Here is a 22,205-nt window from a genome sequence, read left to right on the forward strand (position 1 = left end):
TTGTGGTTTCAATAAGGGCACATTGGTTAGGGACTTAGGTTGAATGTATTCATATGTTTTAAGCATGTTTCAATGTGTTTTAAAGGTATGGAAATGGTTTTTTTTTTGTTTGACTTGGTACCTAAGTTTCGATGAAATTTTGCTTTGTTTTGAAAGCTATTTAAGGTGCACAGGGCCTGGGACACGGGCTGTCACATGGCCATATGCCTCGCATAGTCTCCTCACAAAATCGTGTGTCTTTTTTCATTTTAAGTCAAGATTCTTCACACGGCATGGAGACACGGTCGTGTGACCTTATTTCGAATATTCACACATTCTAGAGCACGGCCTACGACATGGCCATGTGACCCTTAATTCAAATTATACACGACTTGGCCACACAGACATGTTCCTGAGCAACACGACCTAGGCTCTGTCACACAACCCTATGACCCCTGTCTCCAAACTTTTTAGATTTTTTTAAAATTTTCTATTTTGTTTCAAATTAGTCTCTAATTGTTCCCAAATTATTTTTAAGGTTTCGCAAGCTCGATTTAGGGCTTGCAAATGTATTTATGTTATGTTTAATACGTGGATTGAATATTGATATTTCAATTAATGTTTGAATGGTTTAATGATGTTATTTGATTTTATATGTATCATAATACTCTGTAACCCTAATCTAGTGACAGAAACAAGTTAGGGTTGTTACAATACTACTATTATCCCCTATATTTTCAACTTCTCAGCCTCCGTTTCCACTTATCTCTTTTAACTCTCTGCCCTCATTGGGTGAACCAACTCCACCACATCCTCCTCCGTGTCTCTTCCCTTGTTGATATTTAACATCACTAATTTTAATATCAAAATAAGTTATATTACTAAAAGAGCATTTTTATCTTCTATATTTCTATATTAAATCAATAAAATCTTAGGCATGGTAAATTTTAAACCTAAGACAACAAACTATAGATATTTTAACTTTATCATTTCAACCAAAGTATATACAAACTTTTAATAAATATATTTATATATAATTCTGGCTTGATAAATAGTTTGGTATTTGAAACTTTTTTTAAATGTGGTACATAAATGAACTAAAATGATACTTGCAAACAATATTCAAGCAATTCCAGAAGTAGTGTTGAAGAACAGTGTCAACTATTTTAGATACTAAGTATGAACAAAGCAAAAAAACAAAGAACACACGATGTGTTCACGCAATTTGGTTTTCCTACGTCTGTGAAGCCTTGCCTAGAGAGAGAATCAACTATCTTAACAACTCGTACAACAAGTGATTTCTACCTCCAATAAACACCAAATTAGACTTTTACCTTTGATACACACCAAATTAACCTCCTCACATTTTTACCTATGATCTAGACAACTCTCCTCTAAGTTTTTCCCGCTGAAAACTTAGGATATTAACCAGGTAACACACTTGATTTTACACACAATGCACTCACAAGAAACATTCCTCAATGAACAAGAATAATTGTTCCCAGTCCAATGCATTAGTTAAACAAGTCTCCTCAATTTATAAATTGAAACTTGGTACCATACTACATCAATTACATTAATCTTCTCTTGAAACCAACAAGATAATTTGTCACACCCTAAGTCTGACGGATCTCAGAATAAGGTGTGTAGTTGTGAAGTTATTTGTTTGGCATAGTGTAATCTGCCAATTAACAGTCTTCGTGCATGTTAGAGTCTGGTGTAATGTATTGGCTGTAGAAATGATTAAGGATTTTTTTCTCAAGGTATTCTACTGTTTAAGAAAAGGATATGATAAGTAAAGAGTAAGTTTGGTGAGGTTAACTGCTAAAGGTATATTACGCCCAGTTACCTGAGAATTGTGTTGAATGGATTCTATAAAGCGATCTGGTTAAGAGCCAACTAGATTGACTGGTCAAATATCAATTGTACAGGATTCTCATTTATGTTTCTCTTGGAATCTATAGGTCATCAAGAATGAAAAATTCTGGATACAATTTACACTTTTCAAGTTCCACAAAGGAGAATTGGGGTATACATATATGCTGTGAAGGGTTAGTCTAAAAGGATTTTTCTTCCTTTAAAATACTATTCACTAGTTTTACTTCTTAAACCTATATGTTCTCTTCTTATTAAGATGGAGTTAAGGTTTTTGAGTTAACCAGTGGGTGTTTCACCTTCTAGTAAGTCTAATAGTTTTGCGAGTTAAGTTTTTTTATAGAAAAAAGACTGTTAAGAAGCTTGTGAACAATAGGTTATGAATACAATGCCTTGCATGAGGGTGTCTATGACTGAGATGTTCAAAATTTGCATGTAAACAGGTTTTAATGGTGATTCTATGTAACAGCTCGTTTTTCAGTGGTGACAGAATAGTGGTTTCGGGACCACAAATTTCCATTGTGTCAGCCTGTAAATATTATTTATATAATATTTATAGAGTCATTAGAGTCTTATTAATTTTTGGTTAAGAAATTTTAATGTTTGGATAGCTAATTAAAGAGAAAGGACTAAATTAAAAAAGGTACAAAACTTAGTAATAATTTCATTTAGATGATTAAATAGCTTAATTACTAAATGAGGAAGGACCTATGTAGTAATTAGCCCTAGTTAATAGTGTTGGACGACAATTGGAATGGAAATGATAAAATAATATATGTTAATTGGAAAATTTCTAAATAAATCAAAATTAAATAAAACAAGTTGAAGGAAATAGACATTTCTTCTTCATTTTTTCTTCATGTTTTGCCAAAACACCCATGGCATATAAATTCCTTCAAAACAACTACCATCAAGCAATAACATATCATTTTCACACCATCATCTAGCATGCATTATAACATCATGCCTTACCTAATCACTTCATGCTAAATTCACATTCAAAAGGCATTAACATATGAATAAATTCATATCCATTATATATCAAGCAAATATAAACCACATCACAAAACATTGACATATGCACTTGCATAATTATATGGGCTTACAACCAATTAGCCAATGTAAGCCAATTTGCATGGCTACAAATTACATCCAACCTTTAGGTTGGAGGTTTGGCTAGATCATTTTCCTTGCATGAGTAAGTTTTTTAGCCCTATTTTTAATGAATTTTATGTTTTTGATATCGTTGCAACTAAGTCCAGCTAGCCCGTACCTTTGTTTTTGAATCTATTAAAAATTTTAGAAGTTGCCATTGATGAATCTTGGTTGTTTTTTATGATAATCATGTGTTTTAAGCTTTGATTATGATTTTTGGTTGTTTTGTAAAGTGATTTTGGTTGGTTTTTAATTGAAGGATTAAATCAATAAAATGTCAAAATACATAGTTTATTGATGAATAAAAGGTGTTTTATGGATTTTTTTTAGAGGCCTTGAACATTCATCTAGTATGCTGAATCTTTACAAATGGTTAATTTGATGATTTTCGGGCTAAGGGACTAAATTGCATATAAGTGGCATAAATTGTAAAAGTTTGGGGCAATTGTGTGATTTTGAAAAACAAAGGGGTACAAAATGTAGAATAAATTGGAATATGAAATGTAAGCTAATAACTTGGAAATTTTATATTTTAGATCAAGACCCTATTGATTTACATGGAAAAGGAAAAATTACGGAATAGTCCTTAAACTTCTACAACTATTACAATTCAATCCAGGTAAGTTTGTACGGATTTTAATTTAATATCTATGTGAATTGTATGATGACATGATATGAAATAATGGATATAAATTATTTTATTGATGATGTAAATTATTTGGGAAAATGTTGTTGAATATCGATACTTGGGCTGGATGAACGCAAGATAGAGTACAACTGAATGATGGCATGTTATGCGAGGTTAAAGTGGAGATTGATGTGGAGTGTTTGATATATTTTTTCATAAGTATATCGAGGTTCAACATTTGTTGTGAACTCTCGTGTTATACTACCCTGATTTGGCGTGTTATGGGGGCGAATGTATAACCTGCGAGCTAGGCACTTAGTGATGTGGCGTGTTATCAGTTGGATTAGCTATTTAGAGCATTTGTCATGTTATCGGTTGGATTAGCTTGTATGATCGTTTAGCATGTTTCGGTTGGATTACTTGTGTACTCGTATGTAACACCCCTTACTCGTATCTAACACCAGAATAGGGTACGAGGCATTATCGGACTTATACACAAGCAATCATACAAAATTGAGACTAAAATTTCATCCAAGTTTAAAACTTTTCAAATACATTCATATCGTCCCTAAAATGAACCTATGAGGCCCAAAACATACATTGAAAACGGTTCGGAGCTAAATCAAGAACTTTTGAAAATTTCACAACACTTAGAAATTTTTTCATGTTTTTAAGAGCCACACGCCCGTCTGGTTTGGGACACGCCCATGTGGGCAGGCCGTGTGTTCACACACGCCCGTGTCCCTAACCCGTGTAACTCTTTGTTTGTCACCTAAGACACGGCCAAGTCACACGCCCGTGTGCTAGGACGTGTGGTTGATTTAATTTTCATAATTTTTCATAAAATAGGTGCAAACTTCACACACCCAGGGCACACGCCCATGCCTAAAGCCGTGTCATCCACATGGCTAAGACACACGCCGGTTTCTCTACCCGTGAGCTCAATTCTGAGCATTCTGTTTTGCAGCAATTAAGGTGTAGGGGACACACAGCCGGAACACACGCCCATGGGGCAAGCTGTGTGTCACACACGGCCTAGACATACGCCCGTGTGTCTACTTATGTGGACAAAAACAAGGCTATTTACCAAGCCATTTTGTCACCCTTTTATATACACACCTACACAACAAAACATAACACCAATCCAAGCAATTACATTCAACCAATTCAGCCACAATTAATACATCCACACACCATTCACATGCTACCATTTACCACATACAATCATCACATACTAATCAACTTAAACCATGCAAATTTCTACATCCATTAAAGCATCATCATAAGTATATATATACTTAAACCAATATTAGCCGATACCACATAGCCATTTACAAAATGAATTATCAACCAATATAGGCCAACACATTAGGCCAATTCAATTATGACACATAACAAAATAACCAAGTCCCTATACATGCCATAACTCAAAATGTCAAATTCATTGGTACCCAAAATAATCAGTTGGTAGTGTGATGGAGTCTCCGATGATCCCTGAATCCAAGCTAGCTTGGTGACACTATAAGACAAGGGAAAAGAAAGAGGAGTAAGCTTTAAAGCTTAGTAAGTTCCCATGCAAATAATAGGCATCATAAACACACATTTAACATACAATTAACATGATGAGAATTGACATAAATGTGATTAAGATTTTATAATCATAACTTACTCAATCATAACCTTACCAAGGGTTCATCACATAACAAGCTCATTTAATTTGAGTTTTACGTACATACCTGAGCCATCTCAAATTGGATTTACACACAATTCACCTTTGACATACTCATTAAATTACCTGTCGAACCACTTGGAATACTAAAGGATACTCTTAAGCCCCGTACACACGATACCATACCAATGCCATATCCCAGATATGGTCTTACATGTAATATCATATTGATGCCAATAGCCTAGCTATGGTCTTACATGAAATCTCATATCAACGCCATATCCCAGATATGGTCTTACACGAAATCTCATAAGATGCCATATCCCACATATGGTCTTACACATAGACTTAGTAACCCTAATGTCATGACATTTGTATCCTATCTATTCCTAAAGTTCAACCGGGATTTCACGCTTGTTGTAACTTTTTCGAACAAGCTCAATGGTCAATTATAATTCATACAATAGTAAAGAATTTAAAACACAATTAAAACAATGCATTATTTACATAAGAACTTACCTCGGTAGAATATCGTAGAAATAGGACCTACTTGTCAAACATCTTGTTTTTCCCCCGATCTAGGTTCAAACCTTGTTTCTCTTGATCTATAATAGTAAATTTAACTCATTTATTATTCAAATTACTTAATTCAGTTCAAAAATCATATTATGGTAAAATTACATTTTTACCTCTAAACTTTGACATTTTTACACCTTGGTCCCTAGGATCGTAAATTGAAATAGATTCAATTTTCGATTCTTAAGCCTAGCCGAACCTCTTTTATATTTATAATAGCCCACATTTTTCATTTAATCACACTTTTAACCATATTTTATAATTTTTTTACAAATTGGTCCTTTTGACATTTTCATCAAAAATCACCTAGCAAAAGTTGTTTACCATACACCAAACACACATTTTCTACCATTAGACATCAAAATACACACATATCTAACATGTTTCAAACCCTAGACCTTAATAATTTCTCAAATTAATGGTAGAAATAGATAGATCGAGTGATAACGACTTTAAAAATTTAAAGAACATTAAAAACGGGGCAAAAATGGACTTACAATCGAGCTTAAAAGTGGCCAAACCTAGCTATGGCTTCTCTTAAAATTTTTAGCACAAGCATGAAGAAGATGGACTAAATTTTGGCATGATTTTTGCTTTTTAATTCTTTTAATTACTAAATGACCAAAATGTCATTTTCTCAAAACACTAAAATTCTCTTACCTCATATCTATTTTTGTTCAACTTAAAGTAAAATGGTCTAATTACCATTTAAGGACCTTCAATTTAAAATTTCATAACAATTAGACACCTCTAGCATGTAGAACTCAACTTTTTCACTTTTTACAATTTAGTCCTTTTTGCTAAATTGAGTGCTCAAATGTTTAAATTTTCGAACGAAATTTTCATGAAATCATTTTGTAAAATTTTAGACCATGAAAATGTAATAAAAATATTTTTTCTACGTCGGAGTCATGGTCCCAAAACCACAGTTCCGATTAAGCACAAAATTAGGTTGTTACATCGTATCTCTAAGTCATTCATCATGTCGTAAATAGTTGTCTTATAACTTATTTAATGACTTTGAATGGCATGACATGTATTTGACATCTTGAATTGAATTATGCAATTTATCGGTTTGACATTGTGGATGATAGGAAAACACTTGTTGTTGAATTATTTTTGATTGATTTGTTATATTTACTTCAGTAAGATTTATTGTTTCGGTACGTCGAACTTACTAAGCTTCAATAAGCTTACTTGTGTTAATTTTTGTTTCTTATAGATACTTTTGAAGGTTAGACGATCAAATCAGCATGCAAATCACACTATCCATCTGTTTTCGATAGTTTTTGAACGTTTTTTTGGATTATATGGCATGCAATAGGATTCTTTTGTTATTACTTTTGTTTTGGGATGTAAATATATAAAGAATGAGCCTAAGTGCAAGCAGACAACTTATTATGATATATATGAATGAAAGAAGATGTTTTTGGTACAAATTTATAGCATATGTTTGATAAATAAGTTATCTTGAGTTGTTGTGAATTGGGGTGCCTATGATAGGCATATTGGTTAGAATTTAAGTTATGTGAATTGGCATGTTTGGGTGATGATTTATATTATTGTATAAGTGTATACTTGTGATACCATTAAGGGGACATTAGTTAGGCACTTAAGATGGTTAAATTAGTATGATTTGAGCTTGTTTAATGTCATTTTGAATAGGTCTAATGGATGGTAAATGGATTGCTTAGTGTCCAAGAAATCATGAAATGGTAAACTTGATGTTTAAGGTTCATTTAGGTGCATACGGCCTAGGACACGGGCTACCACACGGCCGTGTTCTACACACAGTCTGAGACATAGTTGTGTGTAGTAAGTTAGTGTGTAGCAAGTCAGTATGTTACACGGCCTAGCACACAACTTGCAACACGGCCATGTGACCCAACTCAGTAAGTTACACGGGCAGAGACATGGGTTGGGACACGGCCATATGTCCCAACCTTGAAAGTTACATGGCATGGAGTATTCCACACGGCATGGCTACATGGCTGTGTGTCCCCTATTTTTTGAAGTTTTTCATATTTTCATAAAATTTTCTTATTTGTTTCAAATGAGTCCTTGATAGTTTTAAAATTAACTCTTTAGTCCCTAAAGCTCAATTTAAGCTCGTAGATGTAAGTTATTTTAGTAATTAAATTACTTTATGGTATTTGAGAAATTATATTGAAATCGTTATGATTTTACTTGTTTATTCATGTTAACTTGCTATAGCATTCTCAAAACTCTATTTCAATGATGGATACGGGTTAGGGGTGTTACATTATATGTTCTTTAAGCAGTTATTGTTGCTGGTTCGAGTTTGGAGCTTCAAGTTACAGTCTAAGTGAGTACTAGGTGAGTCTCTATTTTGGCTACTTCATGTGAATTGTTCAAGTAAAGGGATATATATAATGTTAAAATCTCAGATAACTAGTAAGTGTGTAAAGCATAGTAAAGATGCTATGTGTGATGATAATATGGATGAAGTACTATCTGAATAGGAAGTTGAGTGGTAAGTATGTAGCTAAAGTTTGAAATGAGAGAGTATGAATTTAGTCAGGTGTATGAACAAGTCTGGGTAAGTAAAATTCTTAAGTAAAACATCATTTTGTGATGCCTCTGGTAGGGTAGTTATAGTGTTAACCATACTAGTAGGTCACGATATGAAAATAAGTGCAAGACCATGTGGCTAAGACCCATGGTATTGTGTGTTACAAAAACACTCATGGTGATGCCTCTAGTGAGTTGAAGATTGGACTTGCAGATCACGACATGAAGATGTGTGCGTCTATGTGGCGGAGACCCATGGCATAATATGATTTTGAGAATATTCATGATGATGCCTTCGGTAATATGTAAACCAGACTGACAGATCATAATATAAAAATATGTATAAATCCATGAGGGAAAAACTCATGGCACCTTCTGTGAAAGTCTGTCAGGACAGTAAACACGTGATTCTATATGTTGCCTATGTAGCGTGATCTGTTAGCCTTAGTGGCGTATTCTATGTTGCCTTTGTGGTGAATTTAGAAACGTCTGTGTGGTGCATTCTGTATGGCCCTTGTGGCAAATTATATAATATCTTATAGGCGAATTCGGTGATATCTTTGTGGGAGAATCTGGTATTTCATATTCATGATAAGTTTGGGGTAAGCTTTGAGATTTCTTTAATAGACAAGTTTTTTATAAGGATCTGATACGTTTGAAGTTAATTTGGTTTGATTAGTCTTGTGATGAAATCGAATGAGTCTAAAGGAAAGTTCCCTGAAATAAAGTATATATCTGTAACTGTAAGAGGGAATCCGCCATAGTAATCTATTAGTAAAGAATATGGATGTATTCATGGTTATGTAAGACATACGTGTTTGTTGGTCTGAGTTTGTCAACATTATCTATGGCTGAAATCTGAGTTATTTGGTATTCGTCATATTTGAATAGTATCATGCCTTGTTCTAGGACTTTATGGAATCTGAGTTATTTCTCATCTTGGGAAATCTTGTGTTTTGTAACAAAGATGTGTGGATTTCTTATGAATGATCTAGATTGGGAGGCTCATTACTTCAATTGAGATAATAAAAAATTATTTCGTTTTTTCAGTTAGAATTTTAGGTGGTTCTCGAAAAAACATAGTGAAAATATTATCCCTAAAGTAGATACTAAGAGGAATGTATAAACAAATGCTTCCATAAATTCGATTGTGGTTTATAATTGTAGCTTTCATACCTGTTTATTTGGAATCATCTCCTGAAGAAAATAAAGAAAGAACAAGAATCAAAGAAAAGGCATCGATTTAAATCTTCATTATTAGTATATGTGTGTATTAGGTTTTAATCTAGGAATTGATTTGATTGGTAGACTGACAGCATCAAACTCAGTATAGGAATCTACCAAATGTGAGTTTAGATAGTAAGTATCCACCAGTGAAGAGTATATGTGAACAATCATTCTGGGAAGAATGTTAAGTGTTGGTTTGAAGAGAAAATCAGTAGGAAGTGGCTTTGTAGAGATATTCCTTTGAGAAGAATCTTCGTTATTCTAGGAGAAAAAAGATAATATTATGTTGCCTAGTAAGAACTGAAGTCGGCCAAGTAGTGAAATGAGAGCTGGTACATTAATATGGTAATTGGTGTATAAGTGCAAGTTTGATATTATGAAAGTGTCCGCCAATATAGAGATGAAACCCAATCTTCAAGATGAGAAATTTAACTAGAAAGACTTCAAGGTAGTATGTATTAAATGTCACTAAGTTCTCTTGAACTTACAAGTGTTCATTCTTATTTTAGGCGTTGATGTATGAATAAGTGAGCCAGGAGGGACAAGCCAAGAATGTGATATGGAAGCGGCGAGCTGGATTATTATGCATACAAGGAATATATTAGGTGTAGGGCGTAATGTACACCACGCCTTACTAAGTCTGCTTTTAACAAATCTTTGAGTTGTAATGTTCATATTATTTTTAAGAGTCTGTTGTATTCATTGAGTGTTTTCTTTGTTCCTTTGTTCAAAACAACCTTTATTTAAATGAAATGGTGTTAAAAAGGTAGTATACGACAATTGTTAAAATTATGCTAAGTGTTTGTACATGGTAACATCCAATATCCAAACTCAATAATTCGGGTCGGGTTAAGGGTGTTATATAACAAGTATAAAGAATATATTCAATGAGCTTAGATAAGTCTTGAATCTTCAGAATATATTTCCAAGTTTCACTGGATTTGATTCGATCCACCAAACTTCGAAAGTTGATTACCTTGATTCCATCCAAACCAATCTCAAATATTTGTTAGTATAAACAGTTTGGATGTCAAATATGGGCTTGTAATCATCCAAAGTATCAACTAGAATCAAAGCGCAAAGATTTTTATTGTCAAAATTTGCCAACTCAAACAGAGCAAATTTCTAAGCTAAGCAATGCCAGACATCAATGGGCACTACTCAAAAATTGCCTCAACAATACATGTGTTATTTTTCCATCCAATCTAGTACATGTATTGTAACAGCTTGATTTTGGGCCTAGTCAAAAAATTGGTTTTGAAACCACAATTACGAGGCGGAAAAATTATTTTTAATGTTATTTTACGTGTTATAGCATGATTATATGAGTGCATGAAAATTTTGGTGAAATAATTTTAGCGATTGCTAGCTTAATTGAGAAAAAGGACTAAATCGCATAAAGGGAAAAAGTTTTGTTTTGCAAGCTAAATATGTTAAATAGCTAGAGAACCAAAATTTGGGGTGTTTAAAGTGCAAATAGACCCTAAAAAGGGTGCTTGGCCGTCCATAGAGAGAAAGAAAGTAGAAAAGTCAAAATTTGGTGTGGTTGGTGGCTTAATTTTGAATAGAAATAGAATAAAATAAAATAAAAGGTATCATCTTTCTATCTTTCTATCTTTCTTCTTCCCCACCAAAAATGACAGTAAACAAGGGGGTTTTAAGAGCTTAAGCTTTCAGCCACTTAGTTCTCTTGCAAGTAAGTGATTTTGATGACTTTTCTTGATGATCTTTACACTTTTGGGACCCTTGTAGCATGAACTAGCTAATGGGAGGACTATTTTACAAAAATGGTTGAAATTCTAGGGTTTTTTCCATGAGAGCATTTATGTTGCTTGCTGAATTTTTATGGAATAAAATGAGTCTTGGTTGTGTAATAAACAACTTTTGTGAAAGAAGTTTGCATGAAAACACCTAAAAAGGGTTGTTTTGTAAAGTTGTAAAATAAGTTGTAAATGTGTGAAATAATTGAAATTTTGAGTTGCTATAGTTATAAAAAGAATTCGGCTAGGCTTAGTAAAGGAGGAAATTCAATAAAAATTGATTTACGAGCCTAAGGGCAAAATCATAATTTTTGTAAAGTCTAAGAGCAAAACGGTCATTTTTCCAAATTGTGAATTATAGGATAATTTAATTAATGTAATGATTAAATGAGTGAATTTAATCATGTTAGATCAAGGAAATCGAGATTTGGGCTTAAATCGGAAAGTACGAGGTTATGGACTAAAATGGAGTAATTGACTGAAATTTACATTCGAGGTAAGTTCGTATGATAATAATAGTGCAATGTTATGTTTGAATTATAACTCTTTACTATTATTGCATATATTGTATGATTTATATATATATTGGAGAAGTTGATGAAATGGTGTATATGATGTGGAAATATGACATGGAAGAATATTACATGAAAAGTAAGAAAATGATGGTCAATGACAAGTGATATATGCAATATGTGATATATGTTATGTAAATTCTTAAAAGCTTATTTGCTATTTGAGTTATGCCTTATTATGTTACGAAAGGGCAATTGATACTATGGATAGTGAGATCAACACTTTAAGTAAGTTCGACAGAGATAGAGTATCGAAAAATCCTGTCTGAACCATAGGAATAGTCTAGGGTACAAGTGACCTGTCACTAGGAATTAAGAAATCCGAACTTGTTGAGTTAGTCCAAGTTCGTGATATATATGAGGCATCTGAGCTCGTTGAGTTGGTCTGAATTCATTATGGATGCAAGCATTCGAAATCGTTGAATTGGTCCAAGTTCATAATGGGTGCGATACATGTAATTGGGTTACAGACAATGGTCTTCTGTGTCCTACCGGTGGCTAGGTAATCCTTGAGTTGGTCGGATACCTGACAGTTTGTGTGAGCAGCCCTTGTAGCTACACCTTGACCGATAGTTTTTATGAGCAAACCCATGAGTAGCTCCCTTGTGAGCGTTACATGTTATAAGGTAGCTTTGGCTACGTATGTATATGTGGCACTTATATGCAAGTTTTCTGCATATCCAATAGTATTCTGAGGGTTCAACAGGTAATGCAATAGATGTGATGAAAGTCCTGAGGAGGTCATGTTAAAGAGATGTGGTTATATGATATATTACGATGAGTACAAGTATGTACACTAAGCTTATGGTTATTGAGACTTTGAAATGTTGAGACATCGGTGAGCTAAGATGTATGAATTATGATTATAAATTTTGTTGCAATATCATGTTAACTATATGGTGCATTTGAACATGGAATTCATGAAATGTTGAGTTCATGATTAGTCGAAAGTGAACTTATGATAGTTATCATTATATTGCACCAAAACAATGCTGGACAACAGTAGTTGTATGACTTTGAAAATCCACAAAAAATTATGGAAATTGATTTAGAGGCTACATAAAATATGAAATTAAAGCTTAATGAGTCTAGTTTCACATAGAGAAACGGTGTAAGCAAAAGAGTTTCATATTATGAAATATTTAAAGTGTTATGAGATAGAGTTAGAATGATCTTGAAATCCACTATTCTGATTTGAGAAAATAATTGGAAATTGTGAAAAAATATTTATAGGTTATAATTTATATTATTAGAATTATTAATGAGTCTAGTTTCAAGAAAAATAGACGTGAACATCATCCGAATCACGTATTATGAGATAGTTAATTTTTAGTGAAGGGGGGTCAGAGCTGTCAGACAGCGAAATAGGGGTAAATTTAAGGAATAAAATATACTTATTGGCTAGACCAAAAATTCTAAAAATTTAATGGTAAGAAGATATGTGAGTCTAGTTTCAGGAAAAATTAGCGGCTCTTAATTTTGAGTTCTGTAGTTCCATATATAAATAATTTAGTAACTATGACTCGAGAAAATAGCTTCACTGGAACATAAGTAAAAATACAAATAGGGTTGTATTACCTTGAGAAGCAAGTTGATAAATTGCTTATTATTTTCATACGGTCTTACTAAGCTATAAAGTTTACCCTCTCCTTTTCATTTCTTTAGTGTTTTCAGGTTAGCTCAGGGTTGGAGATTGTCGGAGGCAGCATCACACTGTCAAGTCATCACCTTTGGAGTATTGACATATGTGTACTAAGCACCTTTAAGTGAGTGGCATGTATACGGATTTAGTTTTTTTTTCTTTTTTATGATAGATGTTGTTATGATTAGCCAAATGTATTGGCTTATATTGATTCATTGTATATAGCCATGAGATGTGGCTTATAATCATTGTGGTTTGTAAGCCTAGCTATTCATGATAAGTTCTACTGCTTGCGAAGCGATGATGTTTTTATGCTTGTGGGACATGCATGATTAGTGTTAAGACATATGTGCATGATAAATGCTTCATGACCAATCAAAATGGTTATAGCCATGAAGTAATTGTATGGTATAGAAATAAGATGGTGATGATTGAACATTAATGCTTAATGTTTAAATAAGGTCACTTGACAAGGTCAAGGAATATGGGTTAATGTGTTTAGGCTTGATATTATAAGAGTATGTGAAACTTGTGAACGATAGCATGTTAAAGTTAAGAATACACCTTAGTGAAGTCTGCTAAATCATTAAAATGATGCCATGATGTATAACTTTGATGTGTGTAAAGATGTGAGGGATTAATGGAAACAGAAGGCTTGGAAAATAGCCTAAGTGTTTGCCACACGGGCAGAGACACGGCCGTGTGTCTCAGCCGTGTGGATGACACGGCCTAGAACACGGGTGTGTGGCTTGGCCGTGTGGTTAAATTTTGGTTGCTGACGTCATAGTCAGAGAGTTACACGGCTTGAGGACATGGGCGTGTCCTGGGCACATGGGTGTATCCCTGTGCTCACACGGGCGCGTGACCCTGTTTCATGGAAAGAAATTTTCTAAATTTTCTCAAAACTTTCTATGGTTCTCGGTTTAGTACTCAACTACTTTCAATGCATGTTTAGGGCATCGTAGGCCTGAGTATTGGACATTATGCATGTGTATGAAAAGTTTTGAATTAAAAAGAAATTTTATGGCCCGATTTTTTCATGTATGTGTATGTTTAAGTCCGGTAATACCTCGTACCTTGTCCCGGCGTCGGACACGGGTAAGGGATGTTACATGTATTTGAAAAAAATTATATATTTTGGATTTATTTGAAAAAAATTACATATTTTGTTATTTGAAGATAATAATGATAACTTTTTAGTTTTTAATTCAGGTTTTAAAATGATCTGATAAAATTTCATAATTTGCTAATAATATTAGCATTTAACTTTCATTAAATCAACCTTAAAACCCGAATAAAATTAAATTGTGTTTTTAACAAATTAAACGCAAAACAAAACAAATTCACAATTAACACCAAATTTATTTTATTAACAAAATCATGAGAAATTCAAACTTAATAATATCTACAATTAACTTTCATCAAATAAACTCTAAAATCTAAATTAAACACTAAAAAATTAGTATTATTATCTTTAAATACTAAAATATATAACTTTTTTCAAATGTAAAATCAAGTTAAACTAAAAAAATAACACAAAAATCACATTTAAAAAAACATATTGAACTCGAATACCAAAGGCTCAAATTTTTTATCTATATAATAAATATGACATAATTAAGAAATATTTAATAATATTGGGGCTTTAATTTACTGGAAGGTGCCTCACAAGTTTAAAATTATTTGTAGAAAAAAGAATCTGTGAGATCTAAGTTGAGAATTTTTGTCTCAATATATCTGTTAACCATGGTACAAAAATATGACATAAGAGTAAATTAATACATCAAAAATAAATTGGGTTAATGCTGATAAAGTAAAAATATTCGACAAGTAAACTTTTTTTTTGAAATATTATTTTTTATCCAAAACTTAGATAAAATTTTTTAAAGCTTATTTATAATTTGAAAAGTAATATATTTGTCTCGAATTTATAATTTAAATATTTTATAAAATACAATGCAAAAAAACAATAAAACTTGACATGTAATTTTATAAGAATATAATATTTGTGAAAATAGAAAGCTGAAATTAATCTTAAAGTATATATTATAATCTTAAAAAATTATAGTGAAAATAAAAGATATTATTTGAAAAATAATTTACCAATAGGCCGAGAAGGGAAATGAAAAGAAATCATGACGTGATTACTCGAATCGTGACAATCCATAGTATATGGTGGGTGACAGATTATACCGTATCCAATTGTTCCAATCTCACACTTCTTTTTAATTTAAATTTTTATATTTAATAGATTGAATTGATGACAAGAATCATTTTAATATTAATTCTGTCATTTATTTTTTAAATTATAATATACAAATGAAAGGATTTTAACCTATACTCATTACATTAAAAAAATTAAATTCATTACATTAAAAAAATTAAATTTATCATTAGTCCAAAGACCTTATTTTAATTTATTTATACATTTTAATTTTATTATACATATTTTATTACAACCATCAATTGTATATCTATACTATTATTTAAGCCTCTAATTGAGTTGGGGTCAAGAGTCAACTAAGCACCAATTTGGTTAGGAAAATTACAAAAATATTATTTTATATTTAAAATAAGTTGTATTATTCGAGGATACTTTAATCTTTTTATTTTTAAAAAAAATACTAATTATGGGATATGAATGGATACCAATACGTAAAATCTTAAATTTATCACTCAACCAAAGCTTTATTTTAAATTAATTTGACAGAAACTTAAGATTAAATGCAACACTATGACAACATCATGATAAATAATTTTATTCATTTGATATTCTTAATTCAATATATTCATATGTTTAAATTTTATTTTACTTATAATTTAATCTATTTTTATTTTAATATCGTATATATTTCATGTGCTATCATTATTAATTTGTTTCAAATCATACAACTCATCATTTATTACATATTATTTTAAAACAAAAATCTATATTTTAAATACTTGGTTTACAGATGTGATAAAATTGTTGATTTATATATATATATATATCTATATATATATATATTTAACTAGGTTCATATACAATCAATTGTTTCTAAGGATAGAAATGCGTTTGTTCCAAATTTTTTCAGTAAAAAACCATTTTGATTTAGAATTATTATAAAGTTAGCTGTTAGTGGAAACTAAAAAAAAAGTACAATGATGATAAATTATTTATTTTTAAAATTTTAAAATATATCTTAAAATACACTTTTCATGATTTTAACGCTACTTGTAGAAATTTCAAATTTAATTTCTATTTCTTGTAAACTCTTACCAGAATTTATAATTTTTATAGGTAATCTATAAATTTTTAATGGAGTAATTATTTGTGTTGTTATTTTCATTATCAATCATCCCATGCAACAAACAACAATTTAAAAAATATTTTATCATATTCATTATCAATTTTACACAGATTTTTCATATTTATGATATAAGTGAATAAAAATATTTTATATAATTTATAAATTTATTTCAATAAATTATTAATGATGAAATGATAAGAGAATTTCATATAATTTTTTTCACCTTGGATTTGATTGTCAAATAATTTTTTTAATTTTTTATTTGAAGATTATATAAAAATATGAAAAGATAAAAATATCATTACAACAATATTAATTATTTTTTAAAATAAGAATATTTTAATAGCTTTACAATTAAATTGGTATTGAGTTGACTTATGACTTCAACTCAGTCAACTATTTTATATATAGTATATATAAAAGTCATATTTGTTAAAATTTAATATAAAAACCAAATGAAATTTTGTTTCAAATGGTAAAGTTAAATGTTTAAAATTTATTGAGCCACATATTCAAATCTTGTTATAATTGAGTTTTATTGATTTTATATAAAATAAAAATAAAAATATACCCTCATAATAATATAACTTACTTTTTATATAAAAATAAAAATATACCCTCATAAAAATATAACTTACTTTGTATATAGGACATTTTAATAATTTCTTAAATGAATTGTTGCTTGATTGACTTGTGACACTAACTCAATCAATAGCTTAATTATAAACTAAATTTTGCCACACCCACATTGTGTGTGAAAGAAAAACAATTAATATTTAAACTATATTTATACAAGAGATAATAAAAAATCGAATATAGATAAAATGGTAAATGTTTATAAGTAAATTATTTTTAGACTTGGGTTTAAACCGTAGAGATTGAATTTTTAGTTGTTTTATTTAAACATTCATATAAATATGTAAAATATGGAAATATCATTATATATAAGGTTAGTATTTGATACACTAGCAACGTACTTTTTATTTCACAATGCCACATGTCTCTTTTTTTAAGTATTTATTGTTTTTAATATTTTATTATATCTCTATAAGACACTAGTCAATCCCTTAACTCTATTTGTGGAATTTAAAAATTCTATTGACAATGTACTAGATATTATTCATTATACTAATATTCAACTCTTTACTTAAAAGGTCTAAATTATTTCCCTAACTGAATTAATATCGAGTTGACTTGTGACATCAATTTAGTAGTCTATATTATATAAACTAGATTTTGTCACATCACGATGTGGGTAAAAGAAAGTTTTTATGTTAAATATATTTTCTTTTAAAATTTATTCAATAACGAATATAGGTAGAATGGTAACAATCTTGTATTTTAATACTATTGAACATACGTTCAATCTTTGGATTTGTAATTTGTAATTTTTTATTTAAATATGATATGAAAGTATGAAAAAAAGAACATCATAATAATATTAATTATAATTGAAAAAATTGGTATTTTTGTAATTTCATAATTGAGTTGGTGACCTAATTAAGGGTGACACTAATTCAATAAAATGTTCAAATATAAGTATTATATAAATAAATAATGAATATAGGTGAAGTGGTAACAAACTTATATTTTAATATTATTGAACATGTGTTAAATCTTTAGATTCATAATTTTTAATTGTTTTATTTAAATGTGATATAAAAATATGAAAAGGCAAAAGTAACATCACAATAATATTAAGAGAAAATATTTGATACACTGTCAGTAGAGTTTTTAGACTCTATAAGCAGGGTCAAGGGGTTGCGTCCTATGAATATAGTAACATATTAGAAAATGATTAAATATTTTTAAAAATAGACATATAATAAAATTTTAAGTTTAGTTGTGGAATAAAAAAAAACACTGCCAGTCTACCAAATACCAACGTTAATATTAATTATAATTGAAAAGAAAATGTATTTCTATAATTTAATAATTGAATTGGTGAGCCAGTTAAGGGTGACCCTTAAATATGAGTATATTAGATATTATTTATATAGATATAGAATAAATAAATATTTATCAATATAATATTATAAGAGAGAAAGAGAAATGACCATGTTTGAACTCATATTATCTAAGTACCTTACAAAAACTCTAATTTATGCTCCAAATAAGTGTCGGGTGTCTTATCTATACTATTATTTAAGCTACTAACTGAGTTGGTGTCACGAGTCAACCGGACATCAACTTGTGACATCAACTCGACTAGAGAAATTATGAATATATTCTTCCATAAATTAAATAAGTTAAATTATTTTAGGGCACTTTAGTCTTTTTATTAAAAAAACAAATAAAAATTTGTATGTGGTGAGATTTAAATTCATGTTTACAGCATTAGTAAAACTTTAAATTTACCACTCGACCGAAGCTTTATTTTGAATTTTTGATACATATTTATTTAAATAGGCACAATTTATTACCTCCGTCAATTGTATATATTAATGATATTGTTGATTGAGTTGGTCAGAGGCAAAACTAGGGGACTAACAGGAGCTTTGGCCCTATTGAAAATGGAAAATAATTCAATCCCTCTAAAAATAATAAAATTTCAAATTAATATATGTAAAAGTACACTTTGGCCCCTAAATATGAAAAAAATCTATTTAGTCCCTTAAAAATAATGGAATTGTAAATTAATACATGAAAAAAATACATTTCGATCTCTTAAAAATTTTATAATTCAGTTTCGTCCCTCTTAAAAAAATTTCTGCCTTTGTCTCTGGAATTGGTATCACAAGTTAACTAAATATATTTAAATTGTAATCATTTAATATTGTTATTTTATTGTATTTATATATTTAAATTTTATTTTACTTACAATTTAATTTAATTTTTTTCAAAGTGTTAAAAAAAAAACCAAACAACTCCTTATACTTTTTAAAATGGAAGCAAGTTAACACAATTTAACGTGACTTTGATGATATGTAGGATATAATAAAATAATTGTTTTTTAATATAACGAATTTGAATTAAAAAAATGCTCGTAATGATATTAATTTATTATAATAACTAACATGTCATACTGTTTTTTTTTTTTAAATAAAACAAAGAACAAACAAAATTAATTCCTAGTCATACTAACAAAACGAGATTCGTCCTTCAAAAGCACTCTTATTTCCAAAGGGAGTTCTTCAAAAATTTGCAAAGTCTCGCTCGCTATTTTAGCTAAAGTATCTGCTACTTGATTAGACTCTCTTAGGATATAATTTAAGGACCACTTTTCTTCATAGGTTAGGATTTGGTGAATCTTCCTTATTAGGGAACTTTTTGGACCATCAAACTTGCTGTCACGAAGAGAAATAATATTTTCAAGACTATCAGACTGTATAATGGCCTCAGCATAACTTTGTTTCTGAAGGAACAGAAGCCTATCCAAAATTCCCCACAGCTCAGCAACCGCTGCTGCACATTTTCCCAAATGCCGGTTATTTTAATAAGTACTAAAATACGATTGGTTCTAATTAATAAAATTAGACGACAACAGTTGAGTAAAAAGTTTATTCCATTGAAAATAAAGAAAAGCCCCGAGCATACTAATCAAATGAAATTTTAGTCGACTGTTTTTTATTTTTATTTTTTCACATATTTGGTTTTATTTTTATTAATTAAAATTAATTATATTATTATACTAAATTTATATATTAATTAATATTAAATCAAAATAAATATTTTTAAAGTTATCACATATAAACTTTTATACCAAATTAATATTCGTATCATGTACAATTTTTTTTATTAATTAAAATTTACATCATATTAACTGATCATTATTTTTTTTATATCTTAGTCATTATCATCAATGCCACATCAATACTTGGATGATTTGTACTAACTCATTATCAATTTTATCAATTTTTTTCACTTTAAAAGTATAGGAATTCGATTGTTCATTTTTAGTAGAGATATTTGTTTATTTACTCTATTTAGTATTTTCATCATTATTATTAATTAATTTTAAATCATATATTTTATTATTTATTATATATTAATTTTGAATATACATTTATATTTTAAATATATGATTTTCGCGTGTATATGCATATGATAGAATTTTTAATAGATTATATACATAGAGATTGATTAATATATTTTTATTATATATTTTTTACATTAAATCATAGTTGCATGCAAGATTATCGTTAAGAATATCAAATCAGATATTGTCAACTTTTTCATATTTAGAAAGGTTAAATATAGAATTAGTATCAGAACTTATTCACTTCTTTTAGATTAGTACCTATGGTTTTTTTGTCCTAAATTGATAACCGAACTTTTTTTCCGTCCACTAGTTTGGTTCTTGAGCCTAACAACGTTAAGATTTCGCTGATGTGGTAGCGCTGGTCACTCGCGCGACACCACGTGTCGCATTCTCAAGACCCCTTTGACCCTTATTTAATTTTCTTTGACCTGATTTTTTAAATATATTTCCTTTAAATTTATTAATTCACCATCGTCTTCAACATTTTTCATTCTTGGCTCTTTCTCTTTCCCTTTCTCTGCCATCTCTTTCATTTTTCCCTCTTTTGTTCATCCATTAGTTTTTTTTTCCTTTCACTTCTTCGTTTTAAATCTCTTTTGTTTTCCAACTCCTTCATGTATCCACCATGTCTTCATTTATGAACAGAAAATGAAGTGCGTAAATAAGTGTTTTGTGCTACCATTGCAGGTTAAGGGCTCTCGTTTGCAACGCGAATACTCCAAAAAACAAAAAGAGAAAAATCTTTGGGTGTGCAAACTTCAAAGAGGTAAATTAGGGTTTAGGGTTTTGGTCAGCCATTTTGTTGCAATTTGAGTTTAAGATGCATTATTAGGTTTTTAATATTCTGATTTTTCTTTTTTCTTTTTGTTGAATGTTTATTAGGTTTTTAATATTCTGATTTTTCTTTTTTCTTTTTATTGAATGTGAGAAATAAAGACCCAAGGTTGTGATTTTTTTTATGGGTTGAAGGTAATAGTGAGGGAACGGGCTCAACTGCAAAATAAGAAGGATACACAATCGATGAAATAATGCTTCAAAATAATATGTTATTGATAGAGAACAAGAGATTAAGACTTGAGAACAATGATCTCAATATTGACGAAATGCGAAGAATGCGATTGAGGGTAACTCATTTGGAAGAAAATATAAAATTGTATGAGGATAAAATGTCAAGGAACAACAAAGTAATAGTTGCTTATAAGTTGTTGTTAATTGTATCATGGATGATGTTTCTGGGTTATCTTTCTTGTAGATGGTGAAGTGTTGTCTACGTATTTGCATTAGTTGTTAAGAATGAATGGAAAATATTCTTTTGTTG

Source organism: Gossypium hirsutum, chromosome A08, assembly GCF_007990345.1.
Source record: "Gossypium hirsutum isolate 1008001.06 chromosome A08, Gossypium_hirsutum_v2.1, whole genome shotgun sequence".
Taxonomy (NCBI): domain Eukaryota; kingdom Viridiplantae; phylum Streptophyta; class Magnoliopsida; order Malvales; family Malvaceae; genus Gossypium; species Gossypium hirsutum.